This window comes from Chrysochloris asiatica, unplaced genomic scaffold, assembly GCF_000296735.1.
Source record: "Chrysochloris asiatica unplaced genomic scaffold, ChrAsi1.0 scaffold00221, whole genome shotgun sequence".
In the NCBI taxonomy this organism is placed as follows: Eukaryota; Metazoa; Chordata; class Mammalia; order Afrosoricida; family Chrysochloridae; genus Chrysochloris; species Chrysochloris asiatica.
Genome location: NW_006408739.1, coordinates 4,842,480 through 4,868,457, shown reverse-complemented (window position 1 = coordinate 4,868,457; position 25,978 = coordinate 4,842,480).

Sequence of the window (25,978 nt, the reverse complement as noted above, 5' to 3'; positions counted from 1 at the left end):
GCACCACCGCTGACACCTGGAATCAGCTATGCCCTATTCCAGACCTGTAGAGCTGATTCTGGTCAGCCCTGAGCTACAGGGACCAGTCACCCTCGCCTCCCCTCTGGGATGGAAATACCTTTCATGCTTTGGGGTTTGCATGAACTAGCCCTACAGGAACTCCATCTAGGGTTGAGTGACATTGTCTCATCCCTTATCCACCTACAACATGAGGTCTATCGCTGGCAGGAGACCCCAGAAGTCTCACCTCTCTGGGTCTGGCACCTGTCCTGTTCCCCCTTTTTTCACTGTTTCTGCTGCTTTATTCTTTCTCCCTCACCTTTGTCTATCTTGCTTTCTCTCCTGTCTCTCTCCCCTTTCATTTTTCTTCCTTCCCCCACCCTGCTTTTCTCTCCTAACTGCTGCTTCTTATTTTTTTTTTTAATCCTTCTTTATTTAATATTCGTTTGTTTTTTACTACTCTCTGGTCTCTTTCCCTTTAACTCATTCCTCTCTCTAATTGTGTTTCTTTCTTTCTATTTTATCTCTTTTACTTTTCTTTTTTAAAATATTATTTTTCTCTCTGGATTTTGTAATCTTTTGCTAGCTGTTGTCTGCTTTTTGTTTCTTTATTTTTTTTTTTTTTTTTTTTTTTTTTTTTTGCTGTTGTTTGCTGGTTTGTGTTTGGTTTATTTTTCTCTTCTGTGTTTATTTTTTCTTCCTGCATCACCTGACAGAAGACAGCAACTGCAGCAATATAGCCCAGCCACAACCATACCCTCTACAACCCTGCCCACTGGGCATTAGCCAATACCAGCTACTATATACTGAATCAACAACAGACATCAGCCAAATGCATCCTGAACTGTACGAACAGAAAATAGAGAACAGTGTACAAGCTTATCTCCTGATCACACCCATCAGGAGGCAGATGATGGGTGCCTAAGCATATACCAACATGAAATCATCAACTTAATACAAGTACAACAACATCACAATGTCTCAAAAGCAGCAGAAAACTTAACGTTCACATGAACAACAAGATAGAGTGGCTCAAACAAGCGACCAAGAGGCAGAGCTAGAAAATTTTTTGAGGCTAAAAAGGCATTGAAACTACCTGATAAAGAATTCAAGAGAATGATATTTAGGTACATCCAGAGGATTGACAGAGAAGTAGAGAGATAAACAAGGAAGGATTCAGGAAAGCACCCCATGAACAACAAACAAAGTAGATAAAGGATTGGAGAAAATAAAAAGCCTGCAAACAGAAATCCATGAAGTTAGTCCTAAGATTTCAGAAATGGACAATAGTTTGAATGGGCAAAGAAATAGATGTGAATAAATGGAAGCCTGAATTGGTGTGCTTGAAAGCCTCCTCTTTCTCCCACGGAACAGCATAGAAGGGAGAAAGGGTCTGTAGTCAGTAATAAAGGGTCTAATGATTTTTTTGTTTGGTATGGTAGTTTTCAAATACAATTCTTACATAGATTATTTGAGTTTACAATGCAAAATTCTGAGTTTGCACATTCAAGGTGAAACTTAAATGCGAATTGGGCACTGAAAAGTTGTTTTGTTCTGTTTTAATATCTTTGCTATTCTTTCTGCAGTGAAATGGCATAAACTAATCCATTTAAGGAAGGTCATAGAAGGATTGATGCTTTTGAGTTATGGTGTTGGAGGAGAATATTGAAAGTGTCATGGGCTGCCAAAAGAACCAATAGATCCATTTTGGAAGAGGTGCAGCCAGAGTGCTCCGTGGAGGCCAAGATGGCCAAACTTCATCTCTCATACTTCAGACATATTGTCAGGAGGGACCGGTCACTGGAGAAGGATATCATGTTTGCTAAGGTGGAGGGTCAGAGAAAAAGAGGAAGACCCCCAACGAGATGGATTGGCCAAGTGGCAGCATTGATGAACTGAAGTGTGGCAACAGTAGTGGGGTTGGCCCAGGATCAGGCAATGTTTCGTTCTGCTGTGCATAAGGTTGCTATGGGTCAGTACTGACTCGATGGCACCTAACAACAACAACAACAACAACCCATTTAAAAGGTGGTTAAGGATTTGTTTGGCTGATGTGATAGTAATTTTCAAAATTGAACATTGCTCAAGGCTTTATTTGTATGTTTATTTTTAAATTTGTATTAATGTCTCATATCTGAGAACATAATACTGTTTTAAAAGATATTTGGTGTACCAATACTCTTTCTGAATTGAATATATATGTTAAAATTTGTGCCACGCTGTATGTATGCATTTCATCTTGTTAAGAGGAGGAACAGGATATTGTGCTGTAGCTGTGAGTATTGATAGCTTCATTTGACAAGGTTATAATGTTAAAGTATGCTTAATTAACATTCCTGTTTGAGAAGCTTTTAAGTGAAGTACTGTATTCAAAAGAGCTCTGGTAGCGTAGTGGTTACCAATCGGGCTGCTAACCTCAAGATCAGCAGTTCAAAATTACCAGCTGTTCCATGGGAGAAAGATGAAGCTTTCTGCTTCCATAAAAATGTACAGCAATGGAAACTCTACATAGGGTCGCTGTGAGTTGGAAACGACTCCATGGCACATAACAACAACAACAACACTGTATTCATGCATTAAGATAATAGAGCCAGTAATGTCTTTTAGTTTGAGGAAACGGGCAGAGTGTAATAGTGTTGTGAGAATGTTTATCCTTGAATATCTTCATGTTAATCCTCTCAATTTTAGAAACAAAAGGGTCAAATGGCATTCAGCACTAAAGGAGCACCATGCCATAGGCTCCTCTACCTGAGAAACTGTGTGTTATCCCTTTCTGCTTTGAGCTCTGGTAGCTGGTAGCGTAGTGGTTATGAGTTGGGCTGCCAACCTCAAGGTCAGTAGTTTGAAACTACCAGCGGTTCTGCAGGAGTAAGATGAGGCGTTCTGCTCCTGTAAAGATTTACAGCCTCGGAAACCCTGTACAGGGTTACTATGCTTTGGAACCAACTCCATTGTACTTAGCAACAACAATAACCCTCAGGTGAAAAAGACTCTTGGTCCAAACCTATTCCTTCGAATTCACCATTCATCACTTCTGACCAGGAGACTTGGTGCTGATCTAGACCTGGAAAGTGGACAAACTCCAGCTGGATTGGGAGGGCTCTTACTAGGTGTGGTTGACCAATGAGATAGCCGTCCGGACAGTGGAAAAGGAGTGGATTCATTATACTCAAGTAAAGGGACTGGTGAAGAGAGACGCTCCCTAAGGGAAAAGTAGTTATTGGTGGGAGGCATATCTTTTACCCAGGGAGCACTTTAAAGTGACCTTAACAAGAGTCTGAGAGGCTGCCTTGCCATACCGCTACCAGATTTGTCACGTTTTTCCCTGGTCCCTCTTGCTCTTGAGGGCCTAAAGAATTAGTCCCATCAAGTCACCATTTCTCAGAAGACCTGGTAGAATTGGATGTGTAGATTAGGTCAAAGTGAAAGTACACTCCAAAGAGAGAAGCAGGTATGTCTCCCAAGTAGAGAAGACCCTTTGGGATTGGGGTGCACTGGAGTTTATAAAGGTATGGGGTCTCTTCCTCTAAGAGTGGGCTAATATATATTGATTAGAAGGAGTTTGTATGTTGAATATTTATCCGTTTTTAGTAAAGGGGCACAGGATTAGGGTTTTCAGGTCTTGTATCTTTTTCTTTGTCTCCAGGCTGTTCTTCTCAGTGTTACCAGTCTTGTTGGACTAGAGATGTCCTTCCCTCTTCCTTAATCCCTGTTTAGTAGGAGGGGACTCAGGGTAAAGGGGTGGATATGAAACCAGAGTAAGAGAGGCCTAGGGCCAAGGGGTTCTAACCTATCCCTGACAAGATGGGGTGGGTTTGGAAGCTAATGTGGCTAAAACCATGGGGAAGGTACAAAGGGCTTTGCTATGACCAGCCAATAAGGTTGATAGTAGATGTAACTGTGACATCTTTCCCTCCAGCCATCAAATTCGGTGTTTGCCAAATTTTATCCTGCTGGAAATTGCAGGACCCAGTGCTCATCTTAATTATAGAGAGCCAAGAGTAGCAATCTGGGTCTATGGAATGGGTGCTCACATCCGTAGATGGGATCCTGTGAGTGGATTTGTATTCCAATTCATCACTTCCCTGACTTCAGCACCAAGCCCAGGCCTTTTTCCTGTTATCCCCCCTAAGGAAATCTTTAAGAATGACTCTGAAAGAGTAGCAGTGATTGAGATAAAAGATCTAAGACAAACATTAGAAGTAGAAACAATATAGGAGTGTAAATGCTTGGGTAGAATGGGTTAAATATTCAGTGCACGCTCTCAATAAAAGTCATTGCCCTGTTTGTACAGCTGATAAACCACAGGCTCAGGTAATTCCCTCTTCCCTTGGTCGGGCTCTGGACATGTTTTGCAGGTTGGCTCTGTACCGAGACAAGGACGCTTGGGGAAATGAAACTTGTGTGTGCTTGTCAAAGACAATTCCTTCGTTTTCCATGGGGATGATGAACCACTCTTCTTGTCTTTAAAGGCAGGGAGCAGAGTTCACAGTGCCTGTAGGAGAATTGACAACTTACACCCATGTCCAAACTGTCACTGGTGAACCTAGCAGTGTCCTTTTGGCCCTCAGAGTATTGTGGAAAAGGGAATGTCCGAGATTTGCTGCCATCTGATTGGACTGGGACGTGTGCATTGGTCCAGCTGGCAATTCCCTTCACCCTAGCATTCTGCTAGAAACCTGATCAACACGAGAAATCTCGAGCCCAGAGATCTCTCCCTGGATCTCTTGATCCATAGGTTCATAAATGACACCAGAGATGCCCTACAAGGGGTAGCGAGCCAGTTATGCCACTAGCCAGATGTCTTGGGAAAACATGATGCTAGCTGAAAAGGGAGGTGTATATGTAATACTGAGAGCTAAGTGTGGTGTTCCTAACAACACAGCTCCTGGTGGAACTATCACAAAGGTCCTTCCAGAATTAAACATCATAGCTGATGAATGGGCTGAAAATACTGGAATTGACCTTTTAAAACACTTAAGCGTTAGAGGGGTGGTTTAGAAAGTGGAAAAATATAGATGCCTCAGTCTTCCCTTTTCTCATATTAGTAGTTGGAATTAAAACAGATATTAGATGTTCTCTCATGCCCTGAGTTTGAAGACAAGTGAAGACTTGGAGGAAGTCAGCATTTGGCTCTGTGAGTGGGATTCATTGCAATAGCTCCAAACCTAAAAAAATTGTAAGGTTTTGTGGGAGAAAGAACAAAGGGGAATGGGATAAAATGTTTCAGCTGAAAGGAGAGCAACTTCTAAGGCTAGGGCCTACTGGAATCCTCCCTGTCAGAGTCCCAAGGCCATATGTCTGTGAATGGGGTTAGTCCAGGATGGAGGGAACATAAGTGTTTTAAAAGGTTAATGTGTTTGATTACCTTATGGATATTGGTTTCTCCTATGGAGCTCTGGTAGCATAGTGGTTATGAATTGGGCTGCTAACCTCAAGGTCAGCAGTTTGAAACTACCAGCTGTTCCGTGGGAGAAAGAGGAGGCTTTCTGCTCCTGTGAATCTATAAAGATTCACAGCCTCGGAAACCCTGTACAGGGTCAGTATGAGTCAGAACCGACTCCACGGCACATAACAACAACAACAACATTGGCTTCTTCTGCTTATTATTGTAAAATAAAATATTGTAAAATGTGAGAAAAAAGAAACAGAGAGTAGCAGAATATAAGAAACCAGGATCTTTCAATATGTTGTCTACAAGAGACACACTTTACACACAAAGATAAAAGTAGATTAAAAAATCAAAGGATGGAAAAAATATGTCAAGCTGACCATAGAAGAATTGATGCATTTGAATTATGGTGTTGGAGGAGAATATTGATAGTACCAGGGACTGCCAAAAGAACAAACAAATCTATGTTGGAAAACATACAGCCAGAATGCTCTTTGGAAGCTCAGGATGGCCAGACATCGTCTCCCATAATTCGGATACATTGTCAGGAGGGACAAGTTACTGGAGAAGGATATCATGTTTGGTAAAGTGGAGGGTCAGAGAAAAAGAGGAAGAGCCCCAACAAGATGGATTGACATAGTGATGGACGTGATGGGCTCAGGCAGAATAACAATTGTTCGGTTGGCCCAGGACTGGGCGAATTTAGTTTATAATTTAGTTCTGTTGTGCATAGGGTCATTATGAGTGAGTACCAACTCAATGGCACCTAACAACAACAGCAACAACAATGCCAACCAAAAATGAACAGGGGTAGCAATATTAATTTATGATAAAATAGACTTTAAGGCAAAAACCAGCATGAGAGACAAAGAAAGACATTATCTCATGATTAAAGGGCCAATTTAATAAGAGGAAATAACCAATAATAAATATCTATGCTCCCAATGAAAGAGCCTCAGAATACATAAGTCAAACTCTAATTGAATTGAAATAGACAACTCTACAATAATAGTGGGAGATTTTAATACACCACTTATTATAAAGGGCAGAACAACTAGAAAGAAACTCAACAAAGACACAGAAAAACTAAACAACATAATCAACCAACTTTATCTCAGAGATTATATAGAACACTCAACCCAACAATAGCACAATACACATTCTTCTCCAGTGCACATGGAACATTCTCTAGAATAGTTCTTATGTTAGGCCACAAAGCAAGCCTCAACAAATTTAAAAACACTGAAATACTACAAAACATCTTCTCAGATCACAGTGCTATAAAATTAGAAATCAACAATAGGAAGATAAAGGAAACAAAATCAAATACATGGAAATTGAATAACACCCTGGTGAAAAGCTACTGGGTAACTGAACAAATAAAAAATGAGACAAAATAATTTCTTGGCTCAAATGAGAACGCAAATACAACTTATCAAAACTTTTAGGACATAGCAAAAACAGTGTTTAGAGGATAATTTATAGCAACAAACGCGCACTACAAAAAAAGAGAAAGAACCAAAATCAACACATTAATACAACATCTACAACAATTAGAAAATGACCAGCAAAGTAAGCCTACAGTCACTTGAAGAAAAGAAAGAAAAAAGATTGTTGTTAGGTGCTGTTAAGTCAGTACTGACTCATAGCGACCCTATCCACAACAGAACGAAACACTACCCGGTCCTACGTCAACCTCACAATCATTGCTACATTTGAGCTCATTGCTGTCGCCACTGTACCAATCCATCTCTTTGGGGCTCTTCCTCTTTTTCTCTGATCCTCCACTTTACTAAACATGACATCCTTCTCCAGAGACTGGTCCCTCCTGACAATATGCCCGAAGTATGAGAGATGAAGTCTGGCTGTCTTGGCTTTCAAGGAGCATTCTGGCTGTACTTCTTCCAACACAAATCAGTTTGTTCTTTTGGAAATCCATGGTACTTTCCATATTCTCCTCCAACACCATCACTCAAATGCATCAATTCTTCTAGGATCTTTCTTATTCACTGTCTAACTGTCACATGCATATGAGGTGACTGGAAAATCTATGGTGTGGGTCTGGTGCACCTTAGCCCTTAAATTGACACCTTTGCTCTTTAACATTTTAAAGAGATCTTGTGTAACAGATTTGCCTAATACAATACATAGTTTTATTTCTTGACTGCTGCTTCCATGTATGTTTATGGTTGAGCTGAGCAAAGTGAAGTCTTTGACAACTTCAATCTTTTCTCCATTTACTTTGATGTTATTTATTGGTCCAGTGGTGAGGATTTTTGTTCTCTTTCCAATGAGGTGCAATCCATCCTGAAGGCTGTGGTCTTTAATCTTCATTGTTGTTGTTATGTACCGTGGAGTCAGTGCTGATTCAGAGTGACTCTGTACAGGGGCTGTAAATCTTTATGAGAGCAGAAAGCCTCATCTTTCTCCTGTGGAACATCTGGTAGTTTCGAACTGCTGACCCTGAGGTTAGCAGCCCAATTCATAACCACTACGCTACCAGAGCTCCTTTTAATCTTCATTAGTAAGTATTTTAAATCCACTTCATTTTCAGTAATCAAGCTTTTTTCATCTGTATATTGCAGGTTGTTAATGAGTCTTCCTCCAATCCTGATGCCAAGTTTTTCTTTATATAATCCAGCTTCTTGGGTTATTTGCTCAGCATACAGATTGAATAACTACGGTGGAAGAATACAACCCTGGTACACACCATTCCTAATTTTAAACCAATTGGTGTTCCCTTGCTCTATTCAAACAATTGCCTCTTGGTCTATGTACAGGTTCCTCATGAACACAGTTAAATGTTCTGGAATACTCATTCTCCACAATGTTGTCCATAGCTTGTCATGATCCACACAATTGAAAGTCTTTGCATTGTCAATAAAGCACAGGTAAACATCTTTCTGGTATTCTCTACTTAAGTCAAGATTCATCTAACATCAACAATGAAATCCCTCGTTCCACATCCTCTTCTGAATTCAGCTTGAACATTGGGAAATTCTCTGCTAATGTATGGTTGCAGCCATTTTTGAATGATCTTTAGAAAAATTATACTTGTATGCAACAGTAATGATATTTTTTGATAATTTCCATATTCCATTGGGCCATCTCTCTTTGGTATAGGCACAAATATAAATCTCTTCCAGTCATTTGGCCATGTACCTGTCTTCCAAATTTATTGGCATAGATGAGTGAGTGCCTCCAGTGCTGCATTAGTTTGTTGAAAGATTTCAATTTGAATCCCATCAATTCCAGGTGCCTTGTTCTTTACCAATGCCTTCAATGCACCTTGGACTTCTTTCATCAATATCATTGGCTCTTGATCATATGCTACCTCTTCAAATAGTTGAACAATGACTTTTTTTTTTTTTTTGGTACAGTGATTCTATGTATTCCTTCCATCTTCTTTTGATGCTTTCTGCATCATACAATATTTTGCCCACAGAATCCTTCAATAATTCAAGTTGAGGCTTGAATTTTTTCTTCGGTTTCCTGACCTTGATAAATGTTGTGTGTGTTCTTCTCTTTTGGTTTTCTAACTCCCAGTCTTTGCACATTTTGTAATAACATTTGAGCTTCCTTTTGAGATAGTCTCTTTAGCTCTTTTGCCTAATGATGTCTTTCTTTTGCTTTAGCATCTCTATGCTGGAGAGCAAGTTTCAGAGTCTCTTCTGACATCTGTTTTGGTCTTTTCCTTCTTTCTTGTCTTCTTATTGACTTTTTGCTTTCTTCCTTCCTGTATGATGGTCTTGAACTCTTCTGATTGAAATCTTTAGCATCTAATGCAGCAAATTTGTTCATGAGATGATATCTAAATTCTGGTGGGATATGTTCAAGGTTGTATTTTGGCTCTAGTAGACTTGTTTTAATTTTCCTCAGCTTCAGCTTGAACTTGCATATGAGCAATTGTGGTCTGTTTCACAGTCTGCTCATGGTCTGGTTTTGGCTGGTGATGTGGAGCTTTTCCACCATCTCTTTCCACAGATGTAGTCAATTGGGTTTCTGTGTATTCCATCTGGTGAGATTCATATGTATAGTAGTCTTTGATGTTGTTTAAAAAAGGTATTTGCTATGAACAAATCATTGGTCTTGCAAAATTCTATCATGCAATCTCCAGCATCATTTCTATCACCAAGGTCATATTTTCCAATTACTGATCCTTCCTCTTTGTCTCCAGCCTTTGCATTCTAGTCACCATTAATGATCAATATATCTTGATTGGATGTTTGATCAATTTCAGACTGAAGAAGTTGGTAGAATTCTTTAATTAATCCTCACTGGCTCTAATGGTTGGGGTGTAAATTTGAATAATAGTGATATTGACTGGTCTTCTTTGTAGGTATATGGATACTATCTTATCACAGACAGCATTGTACTTCAAGACAGATCTGGATATGCTCTTTTTGATGATGAATGCAACACCATTCCTCTTCAATATGTCATTCCTGGAATTGTAAACCCTGTGCTTGTCAGATTTAAAATGTCTAATAACAGTCCATTTCAGCTCACTAATGCCTAGGATATTGATGTTTATGTGTTCCATTTCATTTTTGACAATTTCTAAATTTCCTAGATTCATACTTTGTATATTTCATGTTTCAATTATTACTGGATGTTTACAGCTGTCTCTCTTCATTTTGAGTTGTGACCCCTCAGCAAATGAATGTTCCAAAGTCTTTACTCCATTTGTATCATCTCCATCAATTCTACTTCAAGGAGCCAGCTCTTCCCCTGTCATGTTTTGAGTGCCTTCCAACCTTAGGGGCTCATCTTCTGGCACTATATCTGACATTATTCTGTGGCTCTTCATCATGTTTCAATATTCAGTATCCTGGTGCTGACAGTGTTCCACTGCTACTCATAAGGTTTTCAGTGACTAAATATTTGGAAGTCGTCTGTCTCTCTTTCCTCCTAGTCTGTCTTTTTCTGGAAGCTCAGCTGAAACCTGTCCTCTATGGGTGACCCTGTTGTTATTTAAAATACCTGTGGCATAGCTTCCAGAATAATAGCCACACACAAGACACCACAGTACAACAAACTGATAGATGTTGTTGTTGTTGTTAGGTGCCATCGAGTCAGTGCCGACTCATAGCGACTTTATGCACAGCAGAATGAAACACTGCCTGATCCTGGGCCAACCTCACTATTGTTGCCACGCTTGAGCCCATTGATGCTGCCACACAGATTCAAAAATTCTCAACAAAATCCTAGCCAATAGAATTCAACAACATATCAAAAAAAATAATACATCATGACCAAGTGGGATACATACCAGGGATGCTAGGTATATTCAATATTAGAAAAACAATCAACGTAATCCATCATATAAATTAAAAAAAAAGAAAAGAACGACATGGTTGTATCAATTGATGAAGAAAAGACATTTGACAAAATCCAGTCTTGATTTTTTAAAAAGCCAAACACTTAACAAAGTAGGAATAAAAGGGAAATTCTTCAATATAATTAAGAACATATATACATATCCAACAGCCAAATTTACTTTCAATGGAGAGAAACTAAAAGCATTCCTGTTGTGAAGAGGAACCAGACAAGGATGCCGTGATCACCAGTCATATTCAATATTGTGTTAGAAGTCACAGCCAGAGATATAAGGTAAGAAAGGGAAATTAAAGGCATCCAAATTGGCAAAGAAGAAGTTAAACTCTATTTTCAGATGATATAATCCTATACATAGAAAATTGCAAAAACTCAGCCAGAAAAGTATTGGAATTTATTGAAAGATTTAGAGAAGTGGCAGGGTACAAGATCAATATACAAAAATCAGTTGGAGTCCCCTATACTGATCAAGACAGATCTGAAAAGGAAATTAGGAAAACAATACCATTTATGATAGTTACCTAAAAGATGAAATACTTAGGAATAAATATAACCAAAGAAACAAAGGATCTATACAAAGAAAACTACAAAACACTACAAGAAACCAAAAGAAATTTACAAAAATAGAAGAATATTCCAGGCTCATGGATAAGAATACTTAACATTATGAAAATGTCAACACTACCCAAGGCAGTCCATAGACATGCAGTCTCAATCCAGATTCCAACATCATTCTTTAAAGAAATGGAAAAAAAAAATCACTAACTTTATATAGAAAGGAAAGAGATCTTGGATAAGCAAAGTACTGCTTAAGTAGAACAAAGTTGGAGGCCTCTCACTTCCTGATCTCAAAATTTTCTACATAGCCACAGTGGTCAAAATAGCCTGTACTTGTACAACGAAAGGCACATAGATCAATTGAACAAAACTGAGAACCCAGAAGTAAATCCATTCACAAACATCCAGCTGATCTTTGACAAAGGGTCAAAATACATTAAATGTGGAAGAGATAATCTCTTCAACAAATGGCGCTGGCAAAACTGGAAATTGATTTGCAAAAGAATGAAACAAAGCCCACATTTCACATCATATACCCAAACAACTCAGCATAGATTAAAGACCTAAATGTAAAACATGGAACTAAAGATCATTAGTGAAAAAATATGGACAAAGTTAGGGGCTATAATACATGGCATAAATATACCATCAAACATTACAAAAAGTACACAGACTATGGAAGACAAAATAGATAACTGGGACCTCCTAAAAATTAGACACCTATGTGTATCAAAATATTTCACTAAAAGAGTAACAACGAGAGCTCACAGACTTTGGAAAAAAAAACTTTGAGCAATGACATATCAGACAAGGGACTAATATCTAATATTGATAGAAAACTATAACACCTCTTGTAAGAAAAAGACAAGCAACCCAATTAAAAAATGGGCACAGGACATGAACAGACACTTTGCCAAGGAGGACATCCAGGCAACCAACAAACATTTGAAGAAATGTTCACGATCATTAGCCATTGTTGTTGTTAAGTGCCATCGAGTTGGGTCTGACCCATAGCGACCCTGTATACAGTTTCTGAGAAATGGATGGTGGGTTTGAACTGCTGACATTACAGAGATGCAAATCAAAACAACCATGAGATATCACTCATAGAAGCATTAATAGCAAAGTTTAAAAATACAGGAAACAACGAATGCTGGTGAGGGTGTGGAGAGCCTGAGACCCTCCTACATTGCTGATGAGACTGTAATGGTTCAACCACTGTGGAAAATGATATGGTGCTTCCTCAGAAGTTGGAAATAGAAATACCGTATGACTTAGCAATCCTGCTACTTGGTATATAGCCATAAGAAATAAGAGCCAGGACACGAGTAGATATATGCACACCGATGTTCATTGCAGCACTATTTACAATAGCAAAAAGATGGAGACAGTCTAAATGTCCATCAATGGAAGAGTAGATAACCAAACTTTGGTACATACACACAATGGAATATTATACAACATTGAAGAATAACAAGGAAAACACCTCATGAAATGGATGAACCTGGAGGACATTATGCTGAGTGAAACAAGCCAATCACAAAAGGATAAATAATGTGTGAGACCACTATTATAAAAACTCAAGCAAAGGCTTTCATACTAAAAGAAACATTCTTTGATGGTTACCACATGTGGGAGGGAAGGGAGTGTAATTCACTAGCTAAAGGGTAGACACATGTCAACTTGAGTGATGGGAAGGGCAATATACAAGAAGCGGGATGTTGGCAGAAGAAGATAGGTTAGTGCAAAGGAAGTGTGCAAAGGCTAAAGGGGATAGAGATAAATAGTGATATATACACAACCTTGGAATAGCAGTTTTTTGTGTAGATACATAGACAAGAGATACATGATCCATTTATCTTGATTTCTACATTTTCCTTGATGTTATTTATTGGTCCAGTGGTGAGGATTTTTGTTTTCTTTACACTGAGATGCAATCCATACCGAATGCTGTGGTCTTTGATCTTCATCAGTAAGTATTTTAAATCCACTTCATTTTCAGCAAACAAGGTTGTATCATCTGCATATCACAGGCTGTTAAGGAGTCTTCCTCCAATCCTGATGCCAAATTCTTTATATAATCCAGCTTCTTGGGTTATTTGCTCTGCATACACATTGAATAAGTATGGTGAAAGAATACAATTCTTGTGCACACGTTTCCTAATTTAAAACCACTCAGTGGTTTAAATAATAATGATTGTAGTGCTTTATAATCCACTGAGAGAAACAAACAAGCATACAAAGAAGTTCATGCTGACATACACAAATAGATGTACAATTAATAAATAGAGGAAAAGAATCTTTCCCTACAACAAAATTCCAACCAATAAATGTAGAAAGAATGATGTAAATAGAAAATAACCATTTGGCAACTGTTTAGAATTATTTTTATATTCCCCCACTTCCCTTCCTTCAAACATCTTGAATTCTCATCCTTTGTACCTGTGGATGGGATGTTATTTAGAAATAGAAAATTTATTTTGTCAGGTTAATGAGGTGATAGCAGTGCTGGGTGGATACTAAACTGAATCAATCTGAATTATAACAAGTCCAGAATAGGCATGAAGACACTCCTGGGGGAGGACAGACATCCAGTGACGATTGTTTGCAAACCAAAGAACATCAAGTGACTAAGGGACATCAGGGTTACTGACAAGGAAGGGGTCAACAAGGTCATGATGTGGACTTTCAGCCTCCAGAACTCCCAGAAAATAAATTTCTTTTCTGTAAAGCCACCCACTTGTGGTATTTGTGTTACAACATTTTGCATAGGAATAACCTAATTTAAGTAACAATCATCAATGGATTTTAAAACTGGTGGGTAAAACTTTAATCAGAAACAGTGTTAGAGTAAAGGAACAGGAAAACTACTTAGGAAAATTACTGGGGCAGAAGAAAAGTGGCATTTTGAAGGGCTCAATAAGACCATAAAATATACCTCCAAATACAAAGGACAGAGGAGCAGGATGTGGACAAGAGATAGACCCTATCTCCTTGTCAGGTAGGCAGGATATAAATGAGCTAAAACGGAAAAAAAACTATCTCCTTGTGTGTTGGGAACCCAGTGGTATTTGTGAGCCCTCCCTCCTTATTCAACTACCCAGCAGGGGCTGTCAACCTTCAGCTACACATTGTTGTTGTTGTTGTTAAGTGTGAGTCGATTCCGACCCATAGCGACCCTGTACAGGGTTTCCAAGGAGCAGCTGGTGAGCTTGAACCACAGAGTTTCAGTTCAAATGACTTTGCAGTCTGACACATTAGCCCACTGCACCACACCAGGACTCCTTCAGCTACACATTAACCTCCCCCTTAACCAGCAGTATTCAGTGCAGGCACAACCGGGCATGTCAAGTATCCCAGACGCCTCCACAACGGAATCCATCTTGAAATCTTATGACTCCATCTTGGACGATGGCAGCGTGGGCAGCGTGGGAAAACAGAGAGAAGGAAGTGACACGAGAGTGGAACTGCGCAAACAGGAAAGCCCGCCTCCTTTTTGAAATGGAAACAACTGTCATTGTAGGAAAAAAACCTCTCCCTATAAATACATATCAGGCTGTTAAGTGCGGGAAGATGATGTCGTCTTTGGCTTGTCTCTCCTGCAGGTGTTGTGTTTTTTCTCTAATAAACCTGTTTTACACTATACTTCATGACTTTCTAGTCTCCTGTAGCCCAACCCGGTAACAACAGTATATTTCCACTATCTCAAAATAGCTCCTCACAAACTACTTTCTGATTTTAATGAGAAAAGTAGGAACTTCATAGTAGACTTGACAGACCCAGTCTGAAACAAGTGATCAACTTTAACATCACAATGGAACAAATCAACATCATGTACTTCCTGTTATGATGCTCTAAAAAGGATACAATTTCATCCTGATTCCTGCTGAAAATGTGTAGCCTGAATGGAATGTTAAGAAACATCAGACAGATCCTAAAGGAGGGACATTCTATTAAGTAAACTCTTTAAAACTATCAACATTGTAAAAGAAAGCAAGACTGAGGTGCTATTCTAACTGAAGGGCCTGAAGGAGACATGACATCATGTGATCTTGGATTGAATTCTGGATCAAAAAAATGTTCTCTTTTGCTTTAAAAAATTATTAAGAAAAGCAGCAGCATTTGAAGAACAATAGGTTAGATAATAATATTGCATCAATATTAACTTTCTGATTTTGATAATATATTGGGATTATGAAGGATAATTTCCATGCCTTATAGGTAATAATACGGAGTCCTGGTATGGCACTGTGGGTTAGTATGCTGAACTGAAAAGTCAATTTGAACTGCGAGGTCAGTGGTTCAAGCTCACCAGCCACTCCTCAGAAACCCTATACAGGGTCATCATGGGTCGGCACAGACTCGACAGCACTTAACAATAACAACAACATAGGTAATACAGTCCTAAGGATTTAGGGGTAAAGGAACATCATATCCCCAACTTACTCTCTAATGGTTCAGGAAAAAAAATGTATGCATGTAGAGAAAAAATGATAAGCAAAATAAAAAAAATGAGAAGAAGCACGTATAGGAATTCTTTATACTTTTCTGTAGGAAGTACTTTATGCTTTTCTGTACGTCTGAACACGTTCACAAAATAACAAACTTTTTAAAGAATAGCTCTATCTTCAGATTCAGAATATTTTTGAGTGAATTTTCTTCCCACTCTTTTCTTTCCCTCACTCTGATGCTATATAATTTTGTACGTAGTTATCACAGGATCCCTCACAAAGCAGAAGAATTCTACTTTAATGCTGGAGTTGAAGAGTATGTGTATGTGTGTATATGGGGCCCAGGAGGAAAGATGCAATTACTCTCTCAGGGTGTCACTCAGGCCAAACATAAAGCCAGTTGTTACAAAGCCCAACTCAGACCAGTGAATGAGGTCAAAGGCCCCTAGTGGACTCCTTTCAAGTTTCTGAGGGAAGAGAAGGCGTGGTCCCCATGGGAGGCCCTGATCCCAGCTCAGCAACAGTCTCTGGGGTGGAGAAAGCCAAGGACTGACTGCCTCTGTCTCATCTCTCCTTGCCTCTTCTTTTCTAGAATCTTTAAAATACTCTGGTACCTGGTGAGGGGCCTTTTTGGTTAAAGGCAGAACATCTCTCCACAGCAAGTCCCCGTTTTTTTCTGGGGTCACAGAAGGAAGATTAGTTTATGTGAGCCTGATAACTTCAGGCTCAGAAGGTGAGGGAGAGGGTAATGTGAGGCCTGGTGTCCTGTGAAAATGGCGAGACCTCCTCTGACCCTAAGGGGAAAGGAAACTCAAACTCAATAGCAGGCCAAGGTCAATGCCAATGAGACCAAGGCCAGACATACCTTCACCCTCCAACCTTCTTTATTCATTCTGACTTCAACCCTCCCTCACCCGTCATTTTCTGTTGGGCTGAATGATTTGTTGCCACACAGAACTCACAGACCATTATTAACCATTATGGGATTTATTACGGAAGTTTGTTGCTGTTGTTAAGTGCTGTCCAGTCATTCTGAGTTATAGTGACCCCGTGTAGGGTTTCCAAGGAGTGGCTAGTGAGTTACAAAGACTACAGCCAGAAGAACCATATCAAGTAATTCACTGCACCATGTTCCACAACCCCTGCACTTGGCCTGACCTTGCCAGAACCTAGTAATCAACTATAGAAGTCCCGAATGCTTACCCTCATGCCCACACGACAGTCACAACATGAAAAGATTCCAAAGGAAGGTCTGCCATCTGCTACATTTAAATTCAGTCCCCTTCTTTCTCTAACAGCCACTTACTGTTCACTCATCTCAATATTGTGAGCTCCAGTGAAGCCCGAAAGTGTTCTGCCACTTATAAATGATCCTGATCAAATGAATTCATGTCTTGATTCCTTCCTAGTGGTCTAGGGACAGCAAGAGAAGCTTATAGGTAGGGTGTGGTAGAGTCATCTCTTCCCCTGGAAGCAGGTATCTGTCCAACCCTTAGCTTTTGGAATACTGGCTGGTAGTTAGAGGTACAGGGGAGGAAAAAAGTAAGTAATTTTCAATTCTGAAAAGATGGGATTTGTTTCAATCACCAACATCAATCAGATATGAACTGTATTAATCAAAAAGCACAGGACTTCAGAATGGGCTATGAGAAAGAAAATTTAAGAATTTAAGAGTTGGTTAGTCCTAATCGATTAGTTTAGCGAAAATAAAGGCACAAACTTTTTGGCTTTTCTGAAAGAAGCCACATGCTACAATTCTATTGTTGTTGTTGCTATGTGCCATGGAGTCGGTTCCAACTCATAGTGACCCTGTACTGGGTTTCTGAGGCTGTAAATCTTTACGGGAGCAGAAAGCCTCATTTTTTTTCTCACAGAACAGCTGGTAGTTTTGAACTGCTGACGTTGCAGCTTGCAGCCCGATTCATAACCACTATGCTACCAGAGCTATAAAGATGGTTAAACCCAGCACTGAGCCTAAGGTTGTGCATGGTTTAGAGAGGACCTGTCATCTGACCCATTTGTATACATTTTTTGGTTGTGTGTGGCCTAGTCTATTCTGACTCATACTACTGCCCAAATTGTTTTGTTTCAGAGATGCTATATACCAAATTCTATGATAAGTAGCATCTTTGCATCTATCAAACAGAAGTCTGGCAATGAATTGTTGTTGTTGTTAAGTGCTGTCCAGTCAGTTCTGACTAATAGAGACCCTGTATAGGATTTCCAAGGAGCAGCTCATACTACTGCCAGATAGCTTTTTTTCAGTGATGCTACATACCAAATTCTGTCATAAGTGGCATCTAGTATCAACCAAACAGGAGCCATGCCCAATGCCTGAATAACCTTGAAGAAATCACAAAACTAGCTCTTAGATAGGAGTTGGTCTGCTCAAGAAATTCCTGTCCCATGAGAATAAACATGAGGTGGCAGCCAGGTCCCACCATCTGGGCAGATTCACACAGACTTCTAGAACTCAATGACATGAGAGGAATATATTTGTTTTTCATGGCTCCTATAGGATAAACATTGGCCTGCTCACTGAATGGTCAGTGGTTCAAATCTACCAGCTGCTCTTAGAACACCCTATGTAAGGACGCCATGGTCAGAACCTACATGATGGCACTCAACAACAGCAAAACATATGGAAGGAGTGCTGGTGTGGTAGTGTAGAAAAAGCACTACTCTGTTAGCTGAAAGATTGACGGCCCAAACCCTCAGACGCTCCTTGGAAGCCCTATACAGGATTGTTATAAGTTGGAACTGACTCCATGTCACTTAACAACAACAACATATAGAAGGATACTATTAACTCACAGCTATGAAATTTAGCATCTTCATGGAGAAACCTGTACCTACTTTCTTTTGCTAATCTGAGGAAGCACATCAATGCTTTCTGAAACAAATGTGTAATTTCACCAGAAATGTTTTCACAAAGATCTCAAAACTCATATAACACAGGCTTGGGAAAGAATGATCATAAGGAGTGGGTATCTGCAAAAGGAGAGGCAGGTGCTTGCCAGAGCCCAGGGGCAAGTGTAGATCCCCAGCAAAGGGCTGTTGGGCTGAGATGTCCAAGTCCCATCGCCCTTATCTAGCAATGTGAGAGGCCTCAGGGGTGTGAGTTCTAGGAGTTTCTATTTTCCTCATGCCACCATGGTTATAGTTTCTGTTAGTATATTGCTTGAGACTGGGAAAAGCTAACTATAAATGACTTTAAACTTCTCTTTTCCATGGTGACTCTATACTCGGGATTTACTAGCTTGCTGGTTTGCAATGCCTTGTAGTCTACATAACTACATACATATCTACATATCTAAAGAAGAACCCTATGACCTTTTGTCCTCATTGCTTTTACTGTGGTAGATTAAAGATGGTTACAAATTATTTGCTTCTCTTGCCATCATGAGGTGGGATCTATTTTCTCTTTCTTTGAATCCAGACTGACCCTGAGACTGAATCTGACAAACAGAATGTACCGGAAGTAACACTATGTAAATTCTGTGGCTGGACATGAGCAGTTTTCACTTTTGCCCTACTTGAAAGCAGTTGTCAAGTGAGAAGTCCGGCTACCCTGAGACCTCCAAGCTAGGAAGAAATCCAAGTTAACTACATGGAGAGAGAGAGAGGGATCATGTGAAAAAGTGTTGAGACGATTGACACATAAGTGAACCTGCTTTGACCTTTTTGCACAGGAATCAGATGAATGAAGCCAAATGAATGTTTCTACCCACTGACAGATAAACAGAAGAACCACCCTGGTCCAAATTGTTGACCCAGAGAATCATAAGCAAATCAGATGGATGAGCTAGTCAGTAAATTGTGGGGTGATTTATTAGTGATAAATAACTGAAACATACATAGTTAAAGTATCAAATTGATGCTGTCCCGTCTCTACTCCACAGAAACAACAGACCCAGAGGAGTAGTTTCCTTATGCTATTCAAATATCAAAAATGCCACTGAGCTGGGGGCAGAGCCCAGAAAAATTGAATTCCAGGTGTAGTTGACATGATGTCAGACAGAAATAATATTTTATGGAGCAATGCTTCTCTTTTCATATTCCTTTTTCTATGTCCCTTCTTTCCTACCCTATCTGTTTGAACATTACACCTTCCTACTAGAACCCTATTGGAGTCCTGATGTGGTGCTGTAGGTTAAGTACTGGACTGCTACCCACAAGGTCAACAGTTCAAACCCACCAGCTGCTCCTTGGAAACCCTATATAGGGTTGCTACCAGTGGGAACCGACTAAACAGCACTTAACAACAACAACAACAACAACAACAAAAATAACTCTGTTATCCCAGATTGTATTCACTTTAAAGTAACTCTAGGGAATTTCATAATTGTAACATCCCTTAATATAATAATTCCTCCAGAGAATTCTATAATGTAGCAATGGGGACTTAACAATAGGGACTGGGTTAATAATTTATGATGTATTCATATAATACAAAACTTGAATTTATAAAAAATAATTCTTTAGAAGGATATCCATAAGCATAAAGAAGGATCTATGTATTCATATCCAATATAGGATATGAAACAGTCTGATCCCACTACAGTATAATATACACCTCAAAAATGGTGTGGATTTATAGCAAGGTTGAGTAGGATATGTGGGCTTTGTACATTCTTCTTTGAACTTCCTGAAGTAAGCATGTTTATGGCTTTTGAACTACAATCAAACAATGGTGGTGGTGATGGTGTGCCGTGGAGTTGGTTGAGACTCACAGTGACCTTGCATACGGTTTCCGAGGCTGTAAATCTTTATGGCAGCAGAAGAAAGCCTCATTTTTCTCCCACGGAACTGCTGGTAGTTTCAAACTGCTGACTATGAGGTTAGCAGCCTGACTCGTAGCCACGCTGCTACCAGAGCTCCTTACAATCCAACAGTAGGAGAAGTATATTTAGGAGGTAGAAGTAGAGATGAGAAAAGAAGTCTGCCAGGCTACTAAGGGAAGTGGGTTTGGGCTGAAATGATGGTGTGATTTAGATTGAAATATCTGTGGTTTCTTGGGGACCCACACAAAATTTGCCCTTCTGAACCCGAGTATAATCGTAAGTTATGCATTGCACTGCTAATTACAAGATCAGAAGTTTGAATCTACCAGCAGCTCTGTGTGAGAAAGATGATTTACAGCCTTGGAAACCCTATACAGGGTCACTATGAGTCAGAAGCGACTCCGCAGCACACAATCACCAGCAACCTGAAGCTTGCTTGCTTCAGGCAGTCTGCTGACAACAAGACTTGTTTTTCTAGCAGCTGAAGTTTGGGCTCAAGCAGTTTCTTCAGTGGAATAGGAATCAGTCAGAATATGGTTTGTAAGTGAGTGAATTTGTGAGAAGTTCATCATCCAATAGTATTTATCAAGCACTCTTTTGCTTTATTGAGTCATTTGCTGTTGCATTTCTTAGCAATAGTGGGATAACCTTCCCTCTAACGGTCCAGGACACAAATTTCTCTGAAGTCTTATTACTCAGCAGAGTTTCCCAGGGAAGAAAGGTGTTGATTCAGCCACAGAGCACTAAATAAGTATCTAGCTCTTACTTTCTTTTCATACACCCTGCCAGAAAATAAATTTGTAGAATCTGCAGGCAGTGGACATCTGCTTCCCAGTATCTTTTCCTATCTATTGTCAATGTCACCTTGCTTTTCCTCTGGGGAACCAGCTCCCCCCACTCTATTTCTGTGGGTTGGGGACATGGATGGAATGACCTAACTGTATGGCTCTAGTAGGTGGGCATGTGATCCAGTCTGGACCAATCAGCATATTCCTTTCTGGCTACAGTGAACAGCCACATGACCCAATTCAAGCCAATGAGACTTAATGATGGTATTTTTGCTGGAACTACGTACTGAGAAAGAGGTGGACTGTTTCTACTTGGGTTGATAAGCTGATAAACAGCGAACCTAGAATGGTCTGTGGCCATGTTTGCCATTTCATAGTTACACTATCTGAGAACCAAGTCAAAAGAAAGGCAATCAGAGCAAAAAGGACAGAATCTGTTTTTTTTGTGGTTTTTTTTGTACATCATCTTTTGAGTACCTGGATCTAGCTATGCCTGGATTTACTTCTGTTAGTTGCACGAGCTAATAAAATAAAAATAGCTTTTTTTAAAAATTTTCTCTTAAGATAGTGTGAACTGGATTTCTCTTACTATAAAAGGTGGGAGCTGTCTTGATGGAACTTGAATTAGGCCTATAAGATTGGGTAGAATAATAAACTTGGTATTTTTCCATCATACTTTATAGAGTTTTAAAGCACTTTCATAAATAATCTCATCAGAGTCTCGCCACAAGCTTCGGAAGTGGGTGGAGTCTTGCTTGGTGTTCTGTTTTGCTGAAGAGGAACTGACGTTGGGAGAACTTAGGTGTTCACCCAGAGGCCTAGAGCTGGGGTGTAGCAGAGCCAGGACACAGACCCAGGCTTTCTCCGCTATGGGGAGACGTTCTAAAGATAAACTCCGTTTGGGTGGGCAGAGAGGAGGCAGGATAGGATTGCCAGCCTGATACAACTCAAAATACACAGTGATACAACAAGAGCTAACCTTTCCTTTTTGCCATGTGCTGGACATTATTTTAAGCCCTTGACCTGGGGTATCCATATTCTTTCACTTTTCCCAACTTTGAAGAAAACATATTATTATTACCATCTTACTAATTAAGTCGAAGCAGCTAAAACTCAGAAAAATGACACCTTTTCGCTCAAGTGACACAACCAGTAAGTGATAGAGTGGGGACTAGAATCCTGGCCTGACTCCAGAACCCAAGCCTTTCAACACCGGGCTGAAGTGCCCCTTTGATATAAGAGTACACCGCTGTTCTCGGCAGCACCTGGTTGGCCTTTGAGTTACGGATGTGGAAGGAAGATGTGGTCATGGCTCTAGGTTTAAAAACAAAAAATGCTGTTCTTCTTCTCGCCTGACTTTGGGGCATCTGTCCTGTAAATCTCTAAAATAGATAACACTCCATTCAGGCATTCTAGCTTCTCAAATGGGCTCTGATTGTTGACCTGGGCAGTAGCAAAGTCCTTAGCTTCCAACATTCTGGTTTCTGCTTGTGCTTGGAGCTGCTTGTGGAAGCTGATGGGGGACTAGGAGAAGGAGGGGCTTGGCAGGGATGAAACTTGCCTCCCCTAGTCCTCAGAAGGCTTTGGTTTCCCCTCTGCAGTTTACTTTATCTTCCCTCTATAGGGAAGAAAATGTGTTTGTTGTTGGTGTACAGTTCATTATGTATTTATTTTATTATTAAGTGCTACTGTACAGGGTCGCTATGAGTCGGTTCCGACTCCACGGCACATAACAACAACAACAACAACAACCCTTGGTGTTAAAATCACTTCAGGGCACAAAGCGGGCAATTTTAAAACAATTAAAAGATACAAATCAGGATTGGTAATGATGGCTTTGGTTAAGTGCCAGATTGACGAGCCTCAATTGACCCTGGGGTCTTCAAGGGAAGGTGCAAAGAGAGATTGTCCTTAGGCCTCTGTCTGAGCTGTTGCCTCACCAAATCCAGTTGCCTCAGTCAAACTCCTGTTCAGGTTTTTATGGCTCAGCTTGAGGCCAACATTGACTGGTTTATTTTCTTCTTGTGCTTGGCTTTTGGGGACTTGGAGGAAGCCTACACTTTTTAACAAGCAAGAGAGGAGCTGAATCAGTAATCAAATAATATTACAAATTATATGGAATATGGCTTACAAGTTTTCAAGAGTTTAGTTTCAGAGTGTGTGGGGGAAGGTAGAATTCCCACTGAATGGTTTTCATCTTGTCCAGACAGGTCTGGAAAAAGGAGATGGGGATAATATTCTTATGATTCAATAGTGAGTACTTGTTATCATGACTAATTGTGATTGTCACAGTGGTAAAGGTAGAAGTTTTGTAACAAAAACAGGGGAGTGGTTAATCTTACAGTCCAGAAACAGAGGACCCTAGGCCCATCAAGAGAGAAGCGCACAAGCAGAGTGTGGGACTCTATCCAGAGAAGCAGCGACACCAGAGATGAAGGCAGAGATGAGGACATGGAGAGAAAGACTCATGGAAAGAGAAGGACTGGGTGCTGGCAGCCAGGAGGCATGCGTGCAGAATGTGCCCTTTAATTGTTTAAATGATTATCTATCCCTGAGTGTTTCTGTGTACATCCCACCTCACTCCTACCCTCCCCAAAAAACAAAACCAAACAAAAAAACAGAGGAAATAGAAGCAAATACTGTTGAATGATGATTCACAGAGGAGATTGTACACTGAAACAGTGAGTGTAAAACCTATGTTCTCCCATGTAAACTATCACTCAATTCACAATAAAAACTTAAAAAAAAATTACAGTAATAATAATGAGAACTAATTTTGATTGTGACTTTAATTCTGTGACCTCTCGTATCTCTATCCTGGAAGGAAGGGATGCATGTTGGTTCAGGCTAAGGTTTCTCTTAGTTTGAAACAGGTGTGATGAGAACCAGAGGGGAGGAAATGGGGCAAAAGCAACCACAGAAACCTAGGTCGGAAGAGAAGTAACAAAAAGTAAAGCATCACGTTGAACAGGTCTTAACTTGCATGAAGGTCAGGGTGCAGCTGCGACTCCAGGGCTAGCTCTCAAGTGACTGCTGGTGGTGAACAGGTTGGTGGAAACAATGAGCCAGGAACCAGGATTTGGGAGACCTCAGTGAAAATCCCTGGAGTCCTGGTGTGGCATGGTAGGACAAGCACTAGACTGCTAACTGCAAGGTTGGTTGTTCAAATCCACCACCTGATCTTCAGAAACCCTATACAGGGTCCCTATAATTTGGAACCAACAACAAGAAGCTATAATTCCATCTTTATCAGTAGTTGCAGGACCTTGGGCAAGTCATTTTATTTTTGGCTCTAGGCTTGGACTTTTTCAACCTGTAAGATTAAAAGTTTGGCATAGATAAACTGCAAGTTCTCTTCGAAGGCTACCTTATGGTTTTCTGATCTCAGCTCCAACTCTTGACAATCCCACATACAAAAGAATGAAACGTCACCTGGTCCTCCACCATCTTCATGATTATCGGTGTGCTGAGTCAGTTGTTGTGGTCACTGTGTATTTGGAATGCCTTCCAGCCTAAGGACACAGCCTCTAGGACTAAATCAGAAAATGTTCTATTGTGACCCACGGAGTTTTCATTGGCTCACTTTCTAAAGGAGATTTCTAGACCTTTCTTCCTAATCCGTCTTAGTGTGGAAGCACCACTGAAACCTGCCCACCATGGAGGAGTGACTTTACCCATATCTGAAATACTGGTGGTGTATCTTCCAGCAACCTAGCAACACAGAAGCTGACATAGCCCCATAAACTAACAGATGGGTCGTGGAGAACTCAACTAATCATTGGCAAATATTTATTGAATACCTTCCTTCTGCCAGGTATCTGTAGGGCTCTCTAAGGGAAAGAAACATTTTCCACTCTAAATAGCACATGGTTTGTCTCCAATGGCCCAGGGCCAAGGGGTGGGAGAAGAAACATCTTTCAGTTCAATTAAACACTTCCTGATCACCTGTCACCTCTCCACTCTTTCATCTTGGTGGGTGCCATTCAGCAGCATGTCCGCTTGATCCCCACACATTCATGTACTGGAATTTCCTCAGCACGACTCAGCTTGAAGACCAACTCCTGCTTCTCTGCCCAGCCTCAAACTGACCTACCATCTTTCATCCTGCTCAGTGTCCCCCAGCTGCATTCCCTTCTCTCTACATCGGGTTTATTCAGCTGTGCTCGCCTTGCTCCGCAGGCTATCTGTCACAGGAGGCTGTCACAGCCCAATTGGAATTCACTTCATCTTTCTCTCTGCCCTGTTCGCTGCCCAAATGTGTACATTCGGCATTTCAGCCGTGCAAATTCTCTAGCCTCCTTTGCTCTTTGCCTAAAAAGGAAACTTCAGTGGCTCTGCAGTAAAATTCCACGTTCTCCTACAACCTAAACCCAACAGCTATTTGTTGATTTCTGAGATTTACCTAGTACTGTCATGCCCTCAAGAAGCTTATAATGCTATTAGTGAAATGAGACAGAAACCTGGGAAACATTTTGAAAATAATAAAGCCCAAAATGTTGTTACTTTTTTTATTACTTGACAAAATGTATGGTGCTATCCCAAAGCGTATCTCTGAAAAATAGCACCTATGGCAATAGTTTTGTTGTTGTTACATGCTGTCTCTCTTTCTCTCTCTCTTTTTTAAAGTTTTTATTATGAACTGAGTGATAGTTTACATGGGAGAACATC